At 35.3% G+C, this 4,896-nt stretch overlaps 1 pseudogene; it reads right to left on the reverse strand.

Moving 5' to 3' along the window:
- Positions 1-234: 234 nt before the first annotated feature.
- On the reverse strand, positions 235-886 carry LOC101643156 (annotated as a pseudogene).
- Between the last annotated feature and the right edge of the window lie 4,010 nt (positions 887-4,896).

Below are 4,896 nucleotides of genomic sequence, written 5' to 3' on the forward strand. Positions count from 1 at the left end.
TCTATATTTCTCTTTACTAGGTCTGAAGACTTTTCCTGTGTTTTGTGACCATCAAAGGTAGGCAGGATTCAGATACTCATTCCAGTAAGATAAACACTGAAGGATGCCAAGGAAAGTTTGCTCTTGGACCTCATATTCCTGTTTTTCCCCCCTTCAGGTAAAAAGTACTGGTTTTCTGATTAGTTTTCTTTCCAGAAATTGCATTAGACATTTCTTGTTTTCAAAACCTATCCTTTACAGAGAAGACAAGAAATTTCTAAAGTCCATCTTCAGTCTTGGTATTCTTGCTGACTGAGCAACATTTTGAGTTGAGAAAAGTATTTCTTTGTTTTGCTCGTACTCTTTGAGGAAGAGAAAGTTGGGTATTGACTGTCCAGATGTATGTGTTATGAGTATCAAGGGAGGATTCTTGCCTTTGGAACTAGATATCTCATGATTGCGATTACCAGAACTCAGGACCTGCCTCTAAGGTGTCCTCAGAGCAGAGTTAGCTGTAGGAGTGCTGAGACTGCCCTTCAGGGAGGAGAGAAAGCTTCTGCTTTTACCTTGATGTTTAACTGTTCTGTTGTGTGTCTTACAAGTAACGAACAATTCACTTTGGCGTCGTTGTGCTTTTTCACATGTTTTGCTTCTTTAAAACTGAGTGTATAACTTTTTGCTTCTTGATTCAGCAGTCTCTGTATTTGGGGTGTCAGTTTGGGCTTGGCTTTAGATGCCCTCGGGAGTTTTACAGCACCAGCAATTGGAAACAGTATGTAAATGTTTCTTCAAAAGTGTTCTTAGCATCATGTGATGAACTGTAGGCCCACAGGAAATAACGGGCTTGGCTGACGCAGCTAACTGGTATATCCCATGCCGCAGCCTCAAGGTAATGCTTCTCTCTCATCATAAAGAGTATTAAAAAGCAAGTATATTTCTTTGAGGACTAAGATACACCTGACCCTAGCCATGATATTCTCCATTGCATCATATGCATGGCAAACTTGTACATTGAATAAGGAAAACTGAAGAAGAACCAATGAATTTGAATTGTGGTGCTGGACAAGAATATTGAAAATACCATGGGCCACTAAAAGTACAAACAAATCTGATGTGGAATAAGTATAGCCAGAGTGCTCCTTAGCGGCCAGGGTAGTGAAACTGTCTTACATGAGTTCAGGAGAGAACAGGCCTTGAAGAAGGACATCATGGTCGGTAAAGTACCTGGGCAATGAAAGAAAGGAAGGTCCTCAAGGAAATGGGTTGACACAGTGGCTGTAATAATGGGTTTAGGAATCAGAACCATTGTGAGGTTGGCCCAAGGCTGGCAGTGTTTCATTCTGTTGTGCATAGGATCACTATGGGTTAGAACCAACTGGATGGTACCTAACAACAACAACAACATAGAGTTGATGGGTGTTAGGTGGTAACACCACCTTGTTGCTTGGGCAACTGGATTAGGAGATTACATGGCCTGAGAACAGTTGCCTACTTTTGTTTTGGTGTTTAACTTTACAGTGGCAGTCTCATACACTATTTTTCATTTTGTAATTGACTTCATGAACTCAGAATAACAGTTTCAGGTCCCTCCATGTTATGAGGTATTTCATAGTTTCCTCGCTATTTTGTATGGATGCATAGTATACCATAGTATACCACTGTATAGACCAGATTTCTTTATTCACTTTTCTATGGACAAATGTTTCCCCTGTTTCCAGCTTCTTGCTTTTGTGAACTGTGTGGCAATTAACATGGGAGAGTATATATCTGTTCATTTTCTGTGTGTTGCTGGGTTGTTTGGCATTTCTGTTCCCAGTTGTTTTACATAGTACCATATCACTTTGCACAATAGTTGTTTATGTTTAAAATCGCACCAGCAGTGTATAAGAATTCCAATCTCTCCCCACCCTCTTGATCATTTGTTGCTTTCTGTTTTTGTTTGTTTTCTTTTGTTTTTAACAATTGAGCTATTCTTTTGGGTATAAAGTGAGATCACATGTCTTGTTTTGATTTCCATCTCCCAAAGGGCTAGTAATTATGAGCATTTCTTATGTGTTTGTTAGCTATTTTAGGGTCATTTCTATTTCAATATTCATATCTCTTGCCCACTTCTTAATTAGATTATTATTTTCTTTTTGAGGTGTTGCAGAATTCTATAGATTTTAGTGATATTTAATATTACTAAATAAAATAACTATTTGATATTACTAAATAAAACTTTCTCCTTGTTTCATTGCTAAATTATTTTCCCCACTCCTTGGGCTTTCTTGTTACTCTTTCAATGAAGGCATTTGATGTGCATAGGTGTCTTACTTTTAATAGGTCCTAGTCTTCTGTTTTGTCTTCTACTGTGTGTGCTTCCTTTGTTATATTTGGTAGTATGTGTATGCCCTGCAATAGAGACCCTTAAATTTGTCCTAATTTTCTCATTAATGGTCCTTATAACTCTGGCATTTAAATTTAGAGCTTTAATCCACGTTGAGTTTATTTTTACAGGTTCTTTTTCATTTTTCTGCATCTGGAGATAAAATTTTTTATCACCATTTGTTGAAGAGCCTATCTTTTTCCCACTTAATATTTTTTTGTCCCTTTATCAAAAATTAGTTGCATGTATATGGCTGCATTTATTTCTGGGTTTCCTATTCTGTTCCATTGGTCTATGTATCTATCATTATACCAATCCCAGGCTGTTTTGAGTACTCTGGCTGTGTAATAGATTTTGAGGTCTGGTAGTGTGGGATCTTCTACTTTTTTCTTCATTTTAAGGAGTTCCCTGTTTATCCTAGGTCTCTTCCCTCTCCAATTACTTGGTAATTGGAGTTTTCCAATTACTTTAAAGAATAAAACTGGGATTTAGATCAGAATTGCATTGTATTTACAGATTGCTTTGAGTAATATTGATATTTTCACAATATTACATATTCCTATCCATGAACATTCGTGTTCATCTCTTTAGTTTCTTGTAACAGTGTTCTGTAGTCTTCTTGGCATAGGTGTTTCATTTCTTTAGTTAGATTTATTCCTAAGTGTTTTATCTTTTGTGTGGCTATTGTAAATGCACTGTTTTCTTTATGTCTTTTTTTTTTAAACTCTCTTTGCTTGCATACAGGAATCCAGTTGAGTTTTGCTTATGATTCTTATATATCTTCTACTTTACTAATTCCTTCAATTGTTTCTGAGAATCTTTCTGTGGAGTTGTTGGAGTTTTCTGGAGCCCTGATGACGGTGTAGTGTTTATGCATTGGGCTGCTAACCACATAGCAGTTTGAAACCACCTGCCGCTTTTTGAGAAAAAGAAGAGACTTTGTGAGAAAAAGAAGAGACTGAAAAAAGAAGATTTCAGTCTTGGAAACCCACAAGGGTAATTCTATTCTATCCTATATGATTGTTGCAAGTAAGAATTGATTCAATGGCAGTGAGTTTGAGTTTGTGGTTTACTGTATATAAAATCACATTATCTGCTAATATTGAGAATTTCACTTTATTTTTAAAAATAATTTTATTGTGGGCTCGTACAATTGTTATCACAATCCATACACACATCCATTGTGTCAAGCACATTTGTACATTTGTTGCCATCATCATTCACAAAACATTTGCTTTCTACTTGAGCCCTTAATATCAGGTCCTCATTTCCCCCCTCCCTCCTGAATTTTACTTTCTTAACCCAATTGTATTCCCTTGATTTCTTTATGTTTTCTACTAGCTCTGACTATGACTTACATCATGATGTTGAATAAAAATCATGATAGTACCATTCTTGTCTAGTTCTCATTCTCAGGGTCAAAGTTTTCCCCCACTGAACATGATTTTAACTGTTGGTTTTTCATATACTATGACCATTATTATATAGAGGAATTTCCTTTCTATTCCTATTCTATTAAGTGTTTTATCAGAAATGGGTGTGGGGTGATGTTAAGTGCCATTTCTATATCTATTGATATGTTCACGTGGTTCTTATTCTTTTTATTAGTAGATTATATGTATTGTTTTTCTAGCATTGAATCATCGTTGTGTATCCAGTATAAATCCATGATCATAGTGAATTATCTTTTTTATATGTTGATGGATTCTATTGCCCAGAATTTTGTTGAGAATTTTTGAATCTGTGTTCATTAAGGATATTAATCTATATTTTGCTGTTCTTGTGGAGTCTTTGCCTGGTTTTGCTGTCAGAGTTATGCTTGCTTCATAGAATGAATTTTGGGAGTTTCTATCCCTTTCTATACTCTGGAATAGCCTGTGTAGAATTGGTGACAGCTCTTCATTGAATAATTGGTAGTCATCAGGTCCTGAACTTCTTGATTGGAAGTATCTTGATGACTTCCTTTATTTCTTCTTTTGCTATAGGTCTGTTCAGGTTTCGTACATTAGTCTGTGTTAATTTAGGTAGATGGTGTATTTCAAGGTATTTGTCCATTTCTTCTGTGTTATCAAACTTGTTGGATTACAGTCTTTCATAATAGTGTGATATTATTTTTATTTCATTCGGATATGTTGTGATGTCACACTTTTCATCTATCATTCTAGATACTTGCATCTTCTCTTTTTATTTGATAAATTTGTCAGCACTTTGTCAATGCTTTCAAAGAACGAACTTCCTGATTTTTCATTGTTTTTCTATTTTCCAGTTCATTTATTTCTGCTCTAATATTTATGATTTCTTTTCCGTTGTTGGTTGAGGGGTTAGGCTGCTGTTGCTGTTCTTGTTTTACTTGTTAAAGCTGTTATGTTAAAGTGTAGATTTTTTATTTTTCCTTTGTTATTTTTTGTTCATGAGTGCATTAACTGCTATAAAGATAAGTACTTTTGTTCTGTCCTAAAAGTTTTTAAAAAATCATTTTATTGTGGGCTCATACAAAGCTTATCATAATCCATACTTACATCAATTTTATAAAGCACATTTGTACATTTGTT

This window comes from Echinops telfairi, unplaced genomic scaffold (assembly GCF_000313985.2).
Source record: "Echinops telfairi isolate 266 unplaced genomic scaffold, ASM31398v2 ScPeMD7_7415;HRSCAF=8453, whole genome shotgun sequence".
Lineage (NCBI taxonomy): Eukaryota > Metazoa > Chordata > Mammalia > Afrosoricida > Tenrecidae > Echinops > Echinops telfairi.